The 20,540-nt window shown below is 42.4% G+C and overlaps 1 long non-coding RNA gene across 2 annotated transcripts in view; it reads left to right on the forward strand.

Annotated features, from left to right (window-relative positions):
* The window catches only part of LOC118989142 (uncharacterized), a 110,239-nt gene that overhangs the window by 11,606 nt on the left and 78,093 nt on the right, over positions 1–20,540 (forward strand). Inside the window, exons 1-2 of one of the 2 annotated variants that reach the window (XR_005066958.1) lie at positions 4,063–4,940; positions 10,591–10,714. This is a non-coding gene — a long non-coding RNA (uncharacterized LOC118989142). Of the gene's footprint in view, positions 1–4,062; positions 4,941–10,590; positions 10,715–20,540 lie in introns of those variants that run through there. The other variant, XR_005066957.1, reaches the window with a different exon arrangement.

Consider the following 20,540-nt stretch of genomic DNA (forward strand, 5'->3'; position numbering starts at 1 on the left):
GCGAGTTAACCTGGGAGCTGAGCCCACTTGGGGCTGAGCGGCCGCCACCACCCAGGCACAGAGGGACCCCGCCCAAACACCGTCACCGCACTGAGGGGAAAGGAGAAAAACAGGAGGCCCTTGGGCCTTGTCTGGCCTGACTGAGCCATCCTTCCTTGTTAAGAGTTGAAAATGCTTGTTGCTTGTTACGTGAAGAAAGTGAAGCTTGGTTGGTTTGGGATTTCTCTTGTTTTCGATGAAGGCATCTGGCTAACTCCTCATGCGCCAGGTCTCCGTTCAGATTCCCAGACCTCTCCCAGCTCCCGGGACATCTCCTGTCGCCGACTTGTCACACCGTGTGGTGACGATTGTTTACTTTCCAGTGCCAACATTGATGATGAGCTCTGAGCATAGGCACTTCCTCTTGTTTACAGTTCTGTCCTTAAAAACTAGCATAGTGCCCAGTGACTGGTAAGTTTTTAATACCTTTATTTATTCATATTCTTCTGAAAGTCAGCACCAGGTTTCTGGGGCAGGGACAGATTGTTACTTACAGCAATAAGCTAAGTCAAGAGATTCCTAATTTTTAACTCCTGGGATATCCCAGTGGCTCTGGTTCATGCTTCTGAAATATAAACACTTACTCAGGGGAGAGAGATCACTTAACTTTCTGTTCAGTCATCTTTGAGGTTTTAGGGCTCATCCTTTAACCCCTAAATGTGCCCAGAAAGCTGTTGCTGTGCAGAGGTATAAGAATATTCTCTTTCTGACCATGACACACAGTAGATGCTCAATAAAGTACTTGTGGGGCATTCAGCAATTTTAAAGAATAAATTTAACTGAGTTATTTCAAATGGGGCAGGGATCAGGGACTTTGTTGGTACCATGGGGGGAGTATATCAGGACTAGGAGGGGGAATTTTTTAAATCAAAAATATACTTTCCACCCCGAGATTCTCATCTGCTCTTTCTGTCACAATTGATTCAGGATTTGTGGGGTGGGTTCGTTGTGCTTTTGTTTGTTTAGGTTTGTGGTCACGCAGGAGGTGACAGAACCCGGACAGCTTGCCCTGTGCCGGAGTTGTCCCCGCCCCAGACCACCGTGGGCTTCCCTGTACAAGTCAGTGACGGGGCCTCGAGTGTCATCGCGTAGTTCTTGCCAGTGGAGTCTTCGGTTTGGTGTTTACTTCCAGGGATTTGGTGGGATCTTTTTAAAAATAAATTTATTATTAATTAATGGCTTACCTGTTTTCAAGGAAGTTTTGAGGCTGTTCTACAGCAAAAACATAAAATGACATAAGTAGGGAATCAGAACTAAGAAAAAGTTTAGAGATACGTTGATCAATTTTTCATTCAGATTTGGTTCTGGTGTTTTTTTTAATTGAGATATAATAGACACACAGCATTATATTAGTTTCAGGTGTACGAGAAAATGAAATAATCACGGTAAGCCTAGTTAACATTTGTCACCATACACAGTTACAGATTTTTTCTTCTCGCGATGAGAACTTTTAAGATCCACGCCTAGCTAATTTAAAACATGTAACACAGTGTTGTTATCTGTGGTCCACATGCTGCGTGTTGCATCCCCATTGGACCCCTTCACCCTTTTGGCCCACCTTCCCTCTCCCCTGCTTCAGGCGCCCATCAGTCTGCTTTCTCTCCGTGAGCTCAGGGGTCTGTGTCTCATTTTGTTGTTTAAGTTGCCATCTTAAGTGGTAGCTTTTTCTATGGAAATTACAAAGTAGTGGGTGTTTTTTTGGCTTTTAGGTATTATATTATTCTTTGCATATCTATCCAGCAACATTGATGAATTAATGTTTTATTAGTTTTAATAGCTTTTCTTCATAATTGCCCGTGTCAACATTTATCACTTGGAGCTAAAAAGTTTTGTCACTTCATTAAAATTTATATATGTAACTGCATTTATTAAATTGACTAGGACCTTTATTTTATTGAATAGAATTAATGGTTGTAGTCACCTTGATCTCATTTCCTGGTTTTTAAAGGAAATACTTTTATTATTTAATAATTAAGTGTAACTTTTTTAAAGGTTTTTGTGAAGGAAATTCTTTTCTATTCTTGATGTGCTAGGAATACTTTTAAAATCATGAGCAGCAGCCCAGGCCAGGTAGCTCAGTTGGTTAGAGCATCATCCCAGTAAGCCAAGGTTGCAGGTTCAATCCCTGGTCAGGGCACATACAAGAATCAACCAATGAATGTGTAAATATGTGGAACAGCAAATCATTGTGCCTCCCTACCTCCCTCTATCCCTTTTCCCCTTCCTCTCGCTCAAATCAATAAATTTTAAAAAAGAACATGCATAATGGTTAAAGAATTAACAGAACTTTTTCTCATTCTCTAAGGAGAAATCTGACCTTAAATGAACTTTATACTCATTTCCTCTGAATCCTGCTAAAAGTGGAAAGTCAACCATGTTACTAGGCAACATTGCTTGTGGTAAAAGTGATATTTATTTGGTAAATATATTAGCACTGGAAAGAACTACACATGAACCCTAAATTCTTTTTTTAATATTTTTTTTTGGTTTTATTTATTTATCTTTAGAGGGTAAGGGAAGGAGAGAAAGAGAGAAATATCAATGTATGGTTGCCTCTTGTGAGTCCCCTGCTGGGAACTGGCCTGCAACCCAGGCATGTGCCCTGACAGGGAATCGAACCGCGATACTCTGGTTCGCAGGCCCTCGCTCAATCCACTGAGCTACGCCAGCCAGGGCGAACCCTAAATTCTTGATTAGAAGCATTAACTGGGAGCACATTTCAGAGGTGGCATAAACTTTGGCGGGACCCTGGAAGCTGTCGCTTGAATCAGTGAGGTATTGGTTTCTTTGGGGGACACAGGGCTTCTAAGCCAGCATGCGTCTGTACTGCCCTGTGATTCTCGTTTCCTGCACCTGAGCGCTCATCGGCAAGTCGGAGAGTAGTTCTTGGATGGCCGTGTGGGCTCCTGGGAAGTTCTTCCCGTGAAGAGAAACACTTGGAACTGCCCTACTGCCATGCCTTGTTTTCTTAGGTGTTCTGAGTAGATGGCTGCTGTGTGTGGCCTTCGGTAATTGGATGGCTCAGAATGTGTAGTTAGAAGTCCCATGTGGGCGTTGCACTGTGCATTTAACACAATACAGAAATAAAGTGTTTACTGGGGTTAATCTAAGTTTATTACTCAGAACATTCAATGGCTAATTTTTATTTATTGGAAAACTCATTCTCATTGACTATAAATGAATATTATAAACTCAAACCTATGAAAGTAAATATGTACAATTTCTAATTTTTTGTTAGAGTCCATGTATGTTTGCCCACCCCCAAATACATTAGCTATTAAAAAGAGTTTGATAACAGGTTTTAGACCTGTGTGGTCCAATGGGTAGACATTTGCTTTTCTAATAAGGCTATTGAAATTAAAATTAAGTGTAACAAAAAATTCAGTTTCTTGCTTGCATTAGTATCATTTCAATAGCCACATGGAGCTAGTGGCTGCCATATCGGAAAGTATAGATACAGAACGTTTTCATTATTGCAGAAAGTTTTCTTGGATACTTTTATTTGTCCAGATTATCAAGAGCTTTATATTTTTACTGTATATGTTACATACTATGAGAAACTGCTGAACCAATTAGGATATTGCTCAGGGACAGTATTGAAAAAGACCCCAATATATTTTTTACATAATCTGTGAGAGATACGTTTCTCAGATTTGCATACCGGAACAAATTCTGTTTTTCCTGAGACTTACCAATCCATCATGGCCAGTGTGAATTTTGTAATTGATTGGTTTTCTCTTTTTGTTTTATCGACCAGACAGTGTAGGGCCAAATTTATGGCTAGATTTAAGGAACCTTCTGGCCTACATAATTGCATGCTTTTTCATTGTCTGTATTTTTATATTTATAAAATATAATTCTTCTGTAATGTTTGGATTTTTATAGGCTGTTTCAAATGCTTTGTGAAAGAAGACAGTATAAATATAGTAATAGTAAATACCTTCAAGATTTTGATGGACACTTTCGTGACTTGCTGCTCGGGTCACTTACCGCCGAACGCCGGTGCTGAGAAGGGGTGAAGGAGCTACAAACCGTTCTTGCCTGATAATGATCATGACACCCACCGTAGAAGTGGGACTGTTTTCCAAGTGAAGTGACTTACAGTGTACACCTGTGATAAAATCAGTTTAATTCAGTTTTCTAAAATGTTTTTAATTTTCAAAGTAATGTTTGAAGAACTCTCTTAACAAAAAGCAGTTTATAAAATCTTCAGGCATTTTAGGATTGGTAGGGAACCTCAGCCAATGCCATATCTGAGTATTTTGAGCTGGTGAACCAGATTTGGGTAAATCGGGGAGGGTACTGTTCTGTTTTTTATGGAAACTTTTGTGTTTTGAGGATAGCAGAAAATTTAATTCTGGGCATTTATACCTTCTCGGTGTAAAAAACACCACAGTGCTTTTCTTTTCCCGTTTTGTTCTGGAAATTACAAGCAGGTCAACATTATATATGTCATTTACATTTTGCAGCTTTTCTTGGTTCTGAAAACACTTAAAGCAACTTTTAACACATTTCAGGCCAAAAGATAAAGCAACTTTATAAAAAAAAATAAAGCCAACTTCATCTCAAAGAAGTTGAAAGATTAAGTGCTCCCGTGAATCTGTTTTCAGAGCAGATTTGGTCATATATTTGACTTTGCCTTTTCTGCATGCTCAAGTGAGAAACAGAAGCAGGATTCTAGCGTTTTCATGTACTGACAACCGGAAGCACATAAACATCTGCAGAAACCAAACATTTCCTGGAACTAAACTTGAGCAGAAATGTGTCACGTGAATCTTTGTTTAAAGAACCTGGTGAAAAATATCTTCAACCACAGTTATGTAAAAGGCCCAGGAGCACGTTCCCGTAGATCGGGGCTCCAGAGGCGGTGGCGAAGGAGTCTGGGACGCGGTGGTCAGGAGGTGCGTGTGCTGGCTGGTGCGGGACCCAGGTGCAGGGCCCAGGCGCAGGGCAGCTGGGGAGCAGGACTCCGGCTCCTCTGCTGGTCTGAAACCATACACAGGAGAGGAGCTTAGGAAATCATGGTCACCGGTAGGACCGCCAGGTTGTTTGTTTCCTCTGGGAGACTAGGTGGCGTCAGTGTGTGTGGTGTGGGTGCCGATTTTACTCTGTTCACCTCAAGTCCTCCGACAAGCACCTGCTGTTGGAAACAGTTTTATTTTGATGACTAATGGGGAGCTCTTTAGCTTCGAAGAAAGCAAACAACATTTTTCATGGAATTTTAAGGGCTGGGCTTCTGTTTTTGCCCCTTCAGAGGGCCAGTTCACTTCGGAGTAAAGAACAGCAATGGAATCTTTATATTTCTTTTCAAGGAGCTTACGCTTATTAATATGCTTTCATAACAAAAAATAATGTGAGATTTCACAACTTACATGACACGGAGAAAACAACTTTTGCCTGAATTATTTGAGGGAAAAATACAACAAACTGTCCATCTTCTGAAAACCTGAACTGAAAAACCTGGGTAGGGTCATCATAGTGCAGTTTCTTTGAAGAATGGTTTGTATCCTTTGAAGACGAATGTGTGCGTCCTTTGAGCCTACGAGGCTGAATTACTGAAAACGTTTAAGACGCTTTAGCCTGTCCTGTGGGGTTAAGATTGATCTTTCCATATTTACTAGATACAACAGTTCTGTTATAGGCATTAGATACTAGCTCCTTATTCTGGCAAAAACGGACCAATTTCTGCTTCGTAGGACTGAACTACGGCCAGTCAGCACGTAAAAGGATGCATTGGTGGGATTTAAGGAGGTGCCGTGGGGGGTTTAGAAGTTTGGTGCTGAATACTCACCATTCCGATTGCGTGTGATGATATGGGTAAAATACCCAGCACACAGTAGGTACTTGATTAACATTGAGGATAACACCATCCTCTCGCTATACATACAGTTGTAGAATTTTTATACTAGATCATATGCTTTGGGACATGTTGGATTTATCCTGATTTTAGCAGTGTTTTATATTGACATTTAAAAGCATTAATAGCATTGTGTTAAAAGTATAGTTTTTATTCAGTAAGTTGTAGGTTAATGACTCAGGAAAAATGCAAATGGTTTGGAATTGCTTGGTGAAATGAGGCAAGGTTTAACAGTATTCGAGAGTCAAATAATTACATCAGAATCCAACTTTCTACAGTTTTATCTGTGGACCATAGTTCATTCAGCACATAAAGATGCTGCATTGATAAAATATTTGTGAGTGGGATCCACTAGGAACCTGGTGGAGACCTGGAGCGTGTGCAGGCTGGTGCAGCTGGTGCGTTGTGCCATTCTCGGAAGACAGGCTTACTCATGAAAAGGACCTTGAAATACTTTGCCTGCAGGCTGAGAAATGCCTTTGGGAGAGTTAAGGCAATTACAGATACACCTGAGAAGTTTAAAGAAAAACCTGGTAAAAAGACAGCAGCCCCAGCCAGTCTCTCAGTCACTGTTCTTCCTACCACCCAGTTTAAACCTCTGTGTGGCTGCCAAGTCTGCCTCCAGGTAGTGCAGCGAATCACGTAGCGTTGAGAGCTCCACGGGGACTCTGTCTGCGAAGACCATGCTCCCAGGAGAAGCATTAGTAAATGACCGTATACCTCACCAAAGGAGGGCAGCGATCAGGTGACTGGAGTGCAATTTGAGGAATTGGAATTGTGACCCAGATGTCATATTCTAAACTATCGTGTTTAATTTTTAAAGTTAGTAACATTCATGTAATACAGGAAACCTGTCAATAAAATATCAGTGGGAAATAGGATCATGAATGATAGAGTCATACGAAGATTTTGTGTTCAGGTTACTATGCAAAATTGGATTCTAACTGCAAAGCCGGTGCCCTTTAAGACTGTGCTGATAAGAGCCTTAGGGTCTGGAGATTTAGTTAAATTGTCTACCCACAATATTCTCAACCATTCCTTTTATTAACTAACTATACAACATATCGGAGATCTGTTATGTGCCAGGCATTTTCTTGCCACTGGAGAAATGTAGTATTAAGTAAAACAGAAATTTCTTTCCTTAACGAAGTTTGAATTCTCTAGAGAGAAGACAGAAAAAAGTGTGGAGGTACCCAGTGGGGGGTGTTATGAATGAATATAAACAAAAGCAAATCAGGGAAAGTGGAGTAGAAGGTGTAACGGTAGGGATGTGGTGTTACCTGAAACACAGTGGCCTCAAGGCCCCTGACGGATGGGCCCTTGAGTAAAAGGCCTGAAGTTGGTGGGGGAGCGCCCTGCTAGTGTCCGTGAAGAAGGGCTTTCTCCCGAGAGGGGTTAGTGAGTGGCCAGCCTCAGGCCAGGCGTGGAGTGTGCTTACCTCCTGGCGGAATGTCAGCGGCGGGGCAGGGGTGTGGTGAGCGAGGGAGAGGCTGGCAGCTGATGAAGCAGGGGAGGTTGCCGTTCCCTGCAGCCAGATGTGGGCCTTGTAGGCGGCCTTCATGTTGCCTTTTACTTTGAATGAATGGGAAATAATCGGTGGGTCTGGAGCAGAGGAGAGCCACGTTGTCATGTTGCTCTATCGGTATGACCCTGGCCTTTTATTTTGAAAGCGGTGTGCAGTGAGGCAAGGGAAGAATCAGCCGGGAAGCTCTTCGGTAATCCCCGTGGAGATGGAGGGGGCTCACGTGGCAGCGGTGGTGGAGGAGGGAGAAGTTAAGAGTTCAGACATGTTTTGAAGGCAGAGCTAACAGGATTTGCTGATGGCTTGGATGTGGGGTGGGAGGAAAAGCAAAAAGCCAGGGGTGACTTGGAGGATTGACTTATCATTTACTGAGATGGGGGATCCTGGAGGAGCCTCAGTCTTGGAGGGGAAACATCTTTGAGGGGAGTTTGAACAGGGAATGTGAAGTGTGAAATGACTGTTACACATGTGAGGGACGATACAAGGGGGCAGCTGAAAATAGGAGCCTGAAGTTCAGGGGAGACGTTCAGGCTGTTACAAGACCCACTGAGGTGGTCTCCAGGGGAGGCGCACAGAGTGGAAAGCAGTTTGAGAAGTGAGACCCTGGGTCGCTCTGGCATTAAGAGGCTGGCAATGTGGAGTAAGCCAAGAAGAAGTGGCCAGTGAAGCGGGAGAGTCAGGGGAGGGTGGGGTCCTGGACGCCAGGCAGAGAGAGTTTAAATAAAGAGGGGAGTAACCACCTCTGTCAGATACCACAGGTGGGTCTGGTAAGATGGAAACTGTTAGATTGAGTAAAAATAGCCTCCAATGCCTTTTTAAAAGTTATTTTTCCAGTTTTATGGAGAAATAATTGATGTTTTAAAATCCTCATCTGAGGATATATTCATTAATTTTAGAGAGGGGCGAGGGGAAGGAGGTGGGAAAGAGAGAAGAAAAAATAATGGATGTGAGAAGGAAACATCCATCAGTTGCCTCCCTGTCCGCCCTGACCAGGGATCGAACCTGCTACCTTCTGGTGTATGGGATGATGCTCCAACCAACTGAGCCACCCAGCCAGAGCTCTCCCATGCTTTTTTTTTACCCAAGTGGCCATGAATGAGTTTAGTTAACCTTTCTCGGAGATAACAGTGGTACCTGCCTCATAGGGCGATTGTGTTGAATGGTTTAAATGGATGAGATAATTCATTTGAAGTGTCTGCCTCAGTTCCTGGCTGTTGGATAGTTTGAGATGGAAGTTATTGGTGACTTAAACGAGCAGTTTCAGGAGAGCCGTGGGGACAAAAGCCTGATTGGAATGGTGGGTTCGAGTGAGAATGGGAGACAGCTCTTTGGAGTATGCCGAGAGAAATGGGACATGTACTCCTGGGGACGTGGGGCCCAGAGAAAGGTGTTCTCTCTGTCTCACCGTTTATATGCTGATGAGATCCATCCTGTATAGAGGGAAAATTGACGTACTTGGATTTGGGATTGTGAGGTGGTTTGGTCACAGATAACAAGTTGACTGAAATAATTAGACGTGTCCTTTGTTTCCCTGCCCCCTTCTGCTCAGTCTTTCATTCTTCTGTTCACCAAATATTTACTGAACGTTCAGAAGGTGCCAGGGACTGAGCTCAGTTCTGGGTAGAGAGTGGTGACAAAGGGGCACGTTACACAGGAATGAGCCTGCGGTCTCAGGCTGTCGTCTGCTAAGGATCAGCTTTCTAAAAACACGAATAGGTAAATACAGATTGTGATGGAGGCTTAGTAGGAAAAGTACAAAGCCTTTGGTACTTTGGAGAGAGAGAATACCACGGTGCGATTTAGACTGGCGGCGTTAGAAGGCCACGGCTAATGACAGGTGGCCGTGAGTGAAAGGAAGAGAGTTCCAAGAGCAGGGGACAGAACATGTGGCAGCCCTGGAGCGGGGGAGAATTGGCGCTGTGGCGGGTGGCCGCTGTGGCCCAAGAAGTTAGGAAGGGACGGGTCGAGCAGCCCTTTGGTGCCTATGTTAAAATTCTGGGTTCCACCCTAAGAGCCGTGGGAAGCCACGGAAGAGTTGTTGTGTGGGAAGTGACAGGATTGGATTTGCACTGGGAAAAAGCCCGTCTGTCCTGCAGTGTGTCATGGTCAGTGGTTCGGAGCAAGCAACAGTGGGGGGGGGGGGGGAAAGAATGCCAATCTAGGGGAAAAGATAGTAGCTATGAAAATATTTGGACCGAAATATTTATTATTTTGCTGTAAAAAACTGAAAATACCCTTTTTGGTAGAATTTGATTTGAGTGTACCAGGTTTCTCAGCAGCTGTGGAAAGAGCATTTTCTGGTTAAAAATAATGTCGATACAGAAGAGTCAGATGACGATATCAGTGATTTCAGTTGAACAAAAAGTGAGACTTTGTGCAGGAGCCAGGTGGTGCAGCGGGTGGGAGCGTCACCCCGCGCACTGGTCTCCCATTGGCCACGTACGGGAGGGAACCGATGTTTCGGTGTTTCCTTCTCTCCCTCTTCTCGTTCGCTAAAAACAATAGACATATTCGGGTGAGGATTAAAAACTATGAAACTTTGCAAAAATTTGTTGCGACTTTGTGAAAAATTAAAAATAATACAGCCATATCAACCTTTCTCCCGGAGAAAAAATACCAGTGACACAATATTATAGATACAATCTAAGTAAGAAAACAGATTAAAGTATATGTTTATATTTTAAGTGTTTACATAATATAAAGAAATTTTAGAGTTTTTGCTTTAATGTAGTGAATGTACATTATTTTTATTTTTTAGAATAGAGGCAATGTAATAAGTTTACTGGTTAATAAATAATCTCAAAAGTTCTATTTTTCACCTTCAAAAGTGCCTTGGTTTGTATGATAAATTATATGGTTAGGGATAGAGGATCTCACCAGTTGAAGGGTCAGACGGGTAAAAAAAGTTGTGGTACAGGGTGCACATTATATAGAACTGATTTAGGCTTCCCCCAAAGGTTTCTTAAAGCAGAAGGGCGGTTGTAATACCCAGTATGGCTCTATCGGGTCACCTGCAACGCCCAGGCCGGGAATTAACTTGTTTGGAGCCCTCATTTAAAAAACAAAGGAGAGAGCGAGGAAGAAAAGAAGAAACAGGAGTTACTCCCTGTCTAGACAGTCTACTGGCGAGAGTTCTATCTTGGTTGTGATTCCAGTTTTCTTTCTCACGCAGGCGTTTTATAAACGCTCTCCGGAGTCAGAAAGAGCTGGGACACTCACCGCCTGGAGCTTCTCTGCCTGGCCGATCCGAGCTCCACCCTGCCACCTTGTGGGAGGCAACACCCTGTAACAGCTGAGTAAGTAGCTGCTGCTGTGGGTTTCGTCTTAGGTTTTTTAAAAGTGAAATTTTATAACTTGAAAGTTTTTAAATATTACGTATTTTAATTGGGTTCTTTAAATTTTGTTGTTGAATAATGATGGCAATTATTATAATTATAATAAGTGAATATTTATAAATAATGAGATTCTGAGGTTAATCCTTTGATGATTAAAAAGAATTAAAGCATTTCCATGCATAATACTTGAGCTAATAAGAAGCATAGTGAGGCTTTAAGTGCATATATAAAAAATTTAAAGGCATTCTCCTTACTGTTTTTTTTTCACTTTTATATAATGAAATGCAAAATTATTACTAAGGCAGCTGTTCTGGATTTTTTAAATGCAACTAGATCTGTCTTTAACACAGTGTATTTTGGTTAACTTGAAATAAATACTGTTTTTTTAGTGTAAATTGAATTTTAATAGCCTGTCTATTTGGAAATGATGACTTTTTTCCTGCTAATGTGGATAAGAACACAGAATTTATCCAATTTAACTTTATTTCTGAGAGAATAAGGGCATTTATTCTTGCTAATCAGAACATCTGAATGAAATTTTAAAAAATTGAACCAGTTATTTTGATAATACATTGTTTCTCAGAATGGAAGCTATTACTACTCTCGTTAGGTCTGTTGAAACTATTTTGACAAAACTGGGAAGCGATGAGGTGGTGGTGCCAGAGCCTTGTTCTGGAATGCCAAGTTTAAAAACAGTAATACATATGACGTTCACCACATGGGGTTATTTTAATGTTGGTCTGCATCTGTGCTGCCCTGGCAGTCACTGGCCACATGGACCCATTGGCCCTTGATAGGCAGTTAGTCCTGTGCTGTGTGTAAAACACCACATTTCAAAGACTTAGAATGTAAAAGAAGACTCAAATGTTTTACTCATAATTTTTGTATGAACCACATGTTAAAGTGATAATATTTTGGATATACTGGGTTAAATAACTCATTAAAATTAATTTTATATTTTTATGTGACTGCTAGAAAATTGAAAATTGCTTGTGGCTTACAGTGTATTTCTAATGGACGAAACTAGTCCGTATCATCATATACAATCAACATTCTTAGTTATCTATTATTCAGCCCTCTGTAGGCCTTTAATCTTCTGGTCTGTGTATGGATCAATTAACGTAAGTCTGTATTGTTTGAAAAATAGGATTCTTTGGTTTACCAAATGTTTATTGAGTACCTGCCACCTGCCAGGCACTATTCTAGGCACTGGGATGCAATAGTGAACAAAGTAAGCAAACCCCCCTGTCTTTATGGAATTGACATTCTATCAGAGAGACTAAAGTCAGTAAGGAAGTAAAATATAGAATACATTAGAAGGTAGTACGTTCTCTGCATAAAATGTAAGAGAAGTCCACTTACTGAAAGGGCGATACTTGAGCTGAGAGTTTGAAGAAGGTGAGAGAAAGCCCCCTGTGGTTATTTGGGGAAGGGAGGTCTAGGCCAGGGCGTCCCAGTCCCCAGGCTGCAAACAGGTGCTGTCGGTGGCCTGGGAGGAACAGGAACGGGCCACGCAGCAGGAGGTGAGTGGTGGGCAAGCAAGAGAAGCTTCACTCGCTTTGGTGCCTGAGCTTCCTCTCCTGTCTCCCCCAACCCCCCTGTGTGGAAAAACCGTCTTCACAAAACCGGTCCCTGGTGCCAGAGAGGCTGGGGACTGCTGGTCCAGGGAGAGGAAATAGCGAAACGAAAGCCCTGAGGCAGGCGTGAGTCTTGTTGGAATGGTAGACGGAGGCTCAGTGGTGTTGGAGTGTAGTGAGTGATGGGGAGAGGAGATGAAAGGTGACGGGTGATCCCATCACGTGAGCAGTGGTTATTGTAAGGATTTCGGCTTTGAGCGAGATGAAGAGGAATTGGTGGGGTTGGAGAAGAGAAGCAAGATGGGTTTTCTGTTGATGCTGCTGTGATGGGAATGCCCTGGGCTGAGGATGGGGGATGGCAAGGGTGAAGCAGAGAGGCCCAGTTCAAGGCTGCTTGCAGTGACCCAGCTGAGAAGCGGGGGGGGGGGGGGGGGTTCCTGAGACCACAACCATGGGAAGCGGTGGAATTCCAGTTACACTGTGGCGTCATGAAATGACGCATGGGATGGGAGAGCAAGAGTTGTGTCCGTGTTGACTCAGCATTTGGCCAGAACCACTGAAGGATGGAGTTGCCTTTTAGAGAATTTGGGAAGATTGCGGGAGACATAGATTTGGGGCAGCACCTGGAGCTCAGTTTTGGACACATTAAATCTGAGATGCTTCTTCAGTCATCTAAGGAGAAAGGTCAAGGAGCAGAGTCCAGTTCAGTGAGAGAGGTCAAAGCCATTAGCATTTACCCCCAAGAAGAGTTGGGGCCACCAAGGGAGTGAGAGTAGATGGAAAACGAGAGAGCCGGGGACGGCCGCAGCACTTGGAGGTCGAGAGATGGGTGCAACAAGGGTTGAGCAGACCGAGGAACGGCCCTGAGGCAAGAACTGGGATATTCTAGTTGCCAAGGAAACGGCATTTCAGGGAGGCAGGAATGGCCACCGTGGGAATGCTGCGGGCAGGTGAGGTAAGGTGTGAGCTGCAGCTGGCCGCCGGGTTTAGCGATAAGGAGGACCAGAGTGTCTCAGCAAATTGGAGGGAGAGTCAAAGGAAATGAATGAATCAGAGAAGGGGATATACAGGCTCCCGGTGGAGAAACTGTAGGATCAAGAGGGGTCAAGGAAGTTTTGGTTTTACTTTTTTCAGTGAGAGAAATGACATGTTCCTCTGAGTGCATGCATTAGGAAGATTTTAAGATCTTCTGGAATGACCACCGGATTTGTGACACTTAACACCATCACCCGTGTGTCTGTGTGTGGTGGGGGGGTGGGGGTGGGTAGAATCACTATTTCCCTCGTAGATTTGTGTTTTGTAGAGTGTGTGTGCGTGCATGCACAGAGGTGGGCATAGATTGCATTAACATTCGCTTTTGTACTTGTTACAAAATTTGGCTTCATTTCTTCTTGCTCAGGCTCTGCATTCATATCCTGATAACTAAAAATTTTAAGGAAACAAATGTTTAAGCCAGTTCACCACCTCTGGAAGTGTTGGGAGAACTAGTGTTTGGGGGTAATTTCTTTTCCTCAACTTAAAGGAAGTTGCCAAAAGCATTGGAAGAAGTTGAGGCAGAGACACTCCCAAGGCCCTGAGACAAGACATCCGGGGTCTTAGATCTGATTAACAGCTGGGTGGAACACTTAATCGTTGTGTCCTTCAGTTCCAACAGATAGAAAACGAGGATGATAATTGCTCTACCTACTCCATGGGGTCTTCACAAGGCTCAGATAAGGTAGTAGGTGAAAGTGCCTCGCCAACTATAAAGCATTCTGTAAATATCAAGTAATAGTGTTAAAAGCAAGGTAGGCTTTAGGATTTAGTGTTTGTAACACCTGGAGAAGAATGGAATGTAACAAAATCGGGTTGAGAGTAATCACAGTGCATAATAATACTGGTAGAGTCTTCAAGAATTATGTACATCGGGCTTTGTTAATGACACCCCAAGTCCACCGTGTTTGGGCTGTCGAAGAGTATTGCGGTCCAGAGACATGGCCGAGAGCCAGAGAATCAGTCAGCTTGTCCCCGAGGAACCTCAGACTCACTGAACATCTGATGGTTTTGGCACGTTGATGTTAGTTTGCTGAAACTATGTGGAAGAGCCACTCTCTTAATGGAAAGTATTCAAACTATGATGATAAATTTTATGTCAGGCTTGAGAGCATTTCTATATTTGATACTTGAAGTGGAATTGGGGTCATACTTTATTTTCATAAGGGATTATGTGATGGGAAATTGAGAAATTTAAAATGGGTAGCCAAGGTCACTCCCATTAATGATGATGTGAAGACGAGTGATTCTCAACAAAACAAGTATAAAAGTGGACACAGTTGACAAAAACAGTCATTTCTGGGCACTGGGAAAGCGGGTGGTGAATGTGCTGGTGTTCTGGGTAGGAAGAGGAGGAGTTGGTGGCCACCGTGCACGGGGCCTCTTCTGTTCCCCCACCCCCACCCCAGCTGGTAAGAACTGCAGTTTTATCATCCTACAGCTTTTACCAGAAGTGAGGGACTTCGTGGTGGAGGCTGGGGTTGTGGGCGGAAACCCCACAGCTTTGCTGGCTAAAACCCGCATCCACGGTTCCTACAGGATGGAGAGGACCTACAGCTTTGCCATCTCAGGTTTTCAGTCCTGGTTTGGGACCACCAGGCAGAAACTGAACAGGGCAAGCCTGGCGATGAGAGAGCCATAGAAGCCCTGTGATCGGCTCTCCACACATCTGTGGCGACTGCTAAGCTTTGCATGGCCCGGGGATGGGTACTCAGAGAGTCACACAAAAAGCAAAAGCCAGGGGAAGCCCCTCAGAAGCTCGGGGGCAACTTGGAATGCTCCTTGGCCCATAGACAACTCCATCAGCAGAGTGGGGAACCCTTACAGGTGCAGAGTGTTTGGGCACAGCCTCTGCTCTGACCGCTGGGTGACACTAACCTGGGCAGACACAGAGGTAACGTCTAGGGAGGCAGGCCAGAAACTAGAAATGAGAATTTTGAAAACTCAGCAAAATCATCAGGGGCTACACTTCATTGAAAGAGACAGATTCTGTAGTTTAAGTCCAGACAGGTTACTAAAAGAACCATCAACGCTTAGAATCCTGAGCTTTATCAGCTAATGAGACGAATAAAATGTAGTGTATCACGTAATGAATACTATTTGGTAATAAGAAAGATTGAAGTACTGAAAGACGCTGTAATATGGATGGACTTTAAAAACATTCTGCTAAGTAAAAGAAGACAATCCTAAAAAGCTGATTATATGATTCCAATTATATGAAATGTCAAGAATAGATATAACAGTATCAAAAAGACCAGAATACTTAGGAATAAATTTAACAATAAAAGTGTAAGTCCTGTACCCTGAAAAGTACATTTTTTCTGAAGAAAATTAAAGTATAACTAAATGAGTGAGAATATACGCTGAGTTTATAGGTTGGAAGACTCAATTTTGTTAAATGCTGCAGCTTTCCCCAAATTGATCTAAAGATTCATCGAAGTCATTGTCAAAATCTCAGAAAAGATTTTTGGAGAAGAATCTCTCCAAAAAGAAATTTCCAGAAATTGGCAAACAGATTCTAAGATGTATATGGAAATGCAGAGAATGTAGAATGGTCAACATAACTTTTAAAAAGAAGGATAAGGTTGGAGGATTTAAACGACCTGATGTCAAAACCTACTGTAAAGCTGCAAAAATAAAAACAGTGTGGTATTTGCAGACACACATCCCAGTCCGTGGAGCAGAATATCCAGAAATAGAACACAGAGGTGGTCAATTGCTTTTCAGCCAACATGCTGGTGTAATTCAAGAGAGACAGCGCTGCCTTTTCAACAAAGAGACTGCCACAGTGGAAAGCCACGCGAAGTGAAATGTACCTTGGCTTTTTACCTTAGCATGCACACTCACAAATGCACTAAAAATGGATTGTAGACCGAAATATGAGGACAAAAGCATGGCAGGAAGTCTTTTGTGTCATTGGGGTAGGCAAAGATTTAGTAGGATGGAAAAAGGGCGAAGTATAAGAAAAAATGATAAAACGGACTGAATCAAAATTTAAGTCTTAGTTTTCAAACGACACCACCATTAAGAAAGTGAAAAGTCAAGCCTCGTGCTAGGAAAACATATTTATAAAATATGTTTGATAAAGGGTTTTTATCTAGAAAAAATCAGTCATAAGACAGCAACCTGATTTAGATAATGTGCACAAGATTTGGATAGACATTTCACTGAAGAAGATGTATGAATGGCGAATAAGCACAGGGAAAGAGTTTCAACATACGTAATTAGTCATTAGGGACATGCAGATTAGAGCTGTAGATAAGATAATTGCTTCACAATCACTCTAATCAATAAAATTAAAACGATTACATCCGAGTGTTTGTTGGCGAGAAAGGGGGAACACCCTAACCCTTACACAATGTGGGTGTGGGAATACAATGTGACGTCGTCATGTCGGAAAACAGTTTGGCAGTTTCTTCACAAGTTTAATGTACATTTAAGCAGTTCCATTCTAGGTATGCTCTAAGGCCAGGGTGTCAAACTCATTTTCACCGGGGCCACATCAGCCTCATGCTTGCCTTCAAAGGGCTGAATGTAATTTTAGGACTGTATAAATGTAACTACTTCTTACCAGTTAGGCAGGAGCTCAGCGCAGCTGCTGGATAAAAACAAGGTGGAGGGCTGGATTCGGCCCGTGGGCCTTGTGTTTGCTACCTGTGATCTAAGGACAAATGACAGAGAATGTTCCAAGACTTGTATACAGTGTTCATAGCAGCTTTATTTGTGATTGCTCAGCAGTCAAAAGGAGTGGGTTATATATACACGTACACAACAATGTGGATGAATCTCAAAATAATTACGCTGCATGAAAAATTCAGACACCCCTTTGCCCCCCACCACTCCATTTAGGTGAAGTTCTAGAAAATGCAAACTAATCCACAGTGATAGAGAGCAGATTAGTGATTGCCTGAGGATGGCTCTGGAGAGAAGGAAAAAGAGGACCCCAAAGGGAAAGGCACAAGGAAACACTGGGGGTGATGGATAGATTCCTTTTCTTGGTGATGCACGATAGTTCCATGGTGTATACACATGTCAAATTGTACATTTTAAATATGTCCAATTTAGTGTGAAACAATTATACTTTGATAAAGTTATTCTTAAAAATGTGCCCATTCAAAAACAAACAAACAAACAAACAAAAACAACAACACGTTCACAGCAGCATTATTCACAATGGTTAAAAATTGGAAGCAACCCAGACTCGTCAACTGGTGAATGAATGGAACAGAATGTCCACACAATGGAATGTTGTTCAGTTACAAAAAAGAATGATGTCCTTCTGATGTATATGATAACATGGGTGAACCTCAGAAACATTATACCAAATGAAAGAAGCCAGAAACAAAGGACTATGTATTACACGATACTATTTACGTGAAGTTTTAGGAACGGCAAAGCCGTAGATCAGATCAGTGGAGCAGATCAGCTGTAAACTGTATGAAGGAGCTGTTGGGGTGATGGATGTGTTCTTGGGAATAACCGTGCCGTCATGTGAACTTACTAAAGCTCACCTAAATGGTTGGCTTTCATGGCATATACGTTGTACCTCAACAAAACTATTAAAAAATGTGTGGCCATGGAAATTTTAAGTTCCCTTTAATATGATCATTCAAGAAATTAGAGTGTATTGCTGATTTCATTGTAATGTATTGATTTGGAATACTTGGGTGTGAGGCCCGTGGAATTAATGTTCTATGTCAGATACTCCTTGGGTTTTTAAAAAATTAAATTTATTGGGGCGACATTGGTTAATGAAATTGCACAGCTTTCAGGTGGACAGTTCTGTAATACGTCATCTGTACCTTGCATTGTTTGTTTGCCACCTGGGGTCAAACCTCCTGTCACCACCTCCTCCCCGCCCCCTTTCCTTCTGGTAACCATTGTTCTGTTGTCTGTGTCTGAGTGTGTGTGTGTCCGTCTTGTTTGCTCATTTGTTGCTTTCAGTCTTATATCCCCACTAATAGTAGAACAGAAATATTTGTAGTTGCCTTTGCCAGAATTTTGTGATCAGTAACAGCTTTATTTCCTTTGCATATGAACATTGGTTTAGAGTGATTGGTTTTATGTTTGATAATTGTCAACATTCCCTATTAAGAGAAATGCCAGCTTCCTAATATTAATACTCTATTTGTGCAAAGTAGTTCAAATGTGTGGTGGGAGGTTGTCTTCACATCTCAGTTCTTCAGGGAGGAGATTGATGGCAGCTGACGTCTTTGTCTCTCTTAGGTTCAGAAAGGCACATCCTCCTAGGCCTAGGGTGTCCACTCGCCTGTCCCCAACCCTATACGTGTGAAGACATCAGGGAATCTGGGCAGGAGAGCCTTGTGGGTGTGATGGTGGCGGGCCTAGAGCACAACCAAAAAGGAGAAACGCTTCTGGAGCACTTTCCAGCGGGGTTGAGCCGTGTTCTGCCCCAGGCTAGGAATTGGGATCTCTGGGTCCAGAGGCTTCGTGCCTTTGCGCCTATGTCCTTGTACAGGAAATAGGAGGTCAGATTTAACTTCCTTAGGTAAAAGTGAACATCTTGCAGGTAGAAAAATTTTTTAATGAAAAATCAACAGCCGTAGAACATTTTGCTCATGATTCTGCCCAAGTTCATGCAAACAAAAAAATTGCAGGAGCAACTAATTCCTTGACTGAAATTCATGAAGCCATTTTTCCAAATAAGGTACCTGCTCTTTAACCAAATTCTACTTTTTCTCCTTTCCCCTCTTCCCAAAACATATCCTATATTCAACAAAGGTTTGTTGGGACACTCGTATTTGTCAGTCATTCGGAAGACAAGACATACGTGTGGGGATACAGAAGCGAGGGGTGTGACATAAGCGTCACATGCACTGGGGGGGGGATACATGAAGGAGACAGCTTCTGGGGAAGCTGGGGAATCTGGGGAATCGAGATTTCTGCCGTGTCCCTTTGAAGGAAGTGCTTTTGGTAATAAGTAGATCCATGATACACAGAGTAATACCCTACCTTTGTACTTTTTGCGAGTGTGGAAAATAACTCCTTTTTCTTAGAAAAAGTTTTGCCCACTATTCACTTTCTTATTTTGTTAATGATCATGAGCGTATACACAAAAAATACAACCTAAACTGTTGCTTTGAAACTACATCGAACAGTAGGAGTTGGAAATAGGTTCTGCCTACTGCCTCAGACTTACCTTCTTGTAATGTGTGGTCAGGTGCTACATTAAATATATTGGTTGAGCTACCTTGAGGAATATCAGTTGCTTGAGGACATTAAGTACTGTCTCCACTGCTGGGAAACTCAGAAATAACTTCCTGGGCTTGAGTACCACTCACAGGCAGTTTTCTTTTGTGCCACAAGAGGGCGTGCCTATGTTGTCACTAACCTGAACTTGAGGTCTGAATTCCCTTCTAAAATGTGCCTGAAGAGTTAGGATCCAGGTGATTGCTGGGAAACTGCTAAAGAAAAAGACTTTTTGACAGTGTCAAGGAGCAGAAGCATTCGAAACATACAGTGATGAAAAGGAAGAGATTGTGACTAAAATGTCTTTAAAATAGGAAAGCTTTTGCCAAACATAGATCATTACAGATTTCATTCCAGGTAAAACAATCTTTTTTTTGCCTATATTTGAGAATTTTGATTTTTAAATTACTTTTTCCTCCTCCTTTTCCAACTGTGTCTATAAATCTTTTCTATCAAACAAATAATAGAACACAAAGTTTAGTTCCTTAGTACTGGTCCTGAATAATTATAGTTGGTTAAAAAAAAGTTGGGATGGTTGGTGCTCATACCTTGAATCTGTATGACACCTGTTTTGCCCTGAATTAGTAAGTTAGGAAATCTTTTGAGTTTTTCATCCTGCCCCCATCCCCCGCACTCTTCCCCCTCGTCCCAGCTTCTGAGTTACTTTATGTGATATTTTGCTGTCACACACAGCTCGCAAGGTTGGGCGGCAGTGTGGAAAGACACGTTGAAACCTTGAGGTTTCTGTGGACCAGCCTCAAGGGCATGGATGAAATTTTAACATACTTTGACATTGGAAATGAAGATCAGAGATAAACAGTGAAGTTGGCAGTTGTGCAATTACTCTTATTTAGGGAAACAGTTTTATGTCAGCTCTGTGAATGATTCGTGTCAGTGTGTTTTTTTATTTAAATTATCCGGGACTTTTTTATTTTGCTAGCATTTGTCTCATGCACACATTGTGTTTT

The sequence above is a fragment of the Sturnira hondurensis genome, unplaced genomic scaffold (genome assembly GCF_014824575.4).
Source record: "Sturnira hondurensis isolate 20B ecotype Veracruz unplaced genomic scaffold, ASM1482457v3 Scaffold0006437, whole genome shotgun sequence".
Lineage (NCBI taxonomy): Eukaryota > Metazoa > Chordata > Mammalia > Chiroptera > Phyllostomidae > Sturnira > Sturnira hondurensis.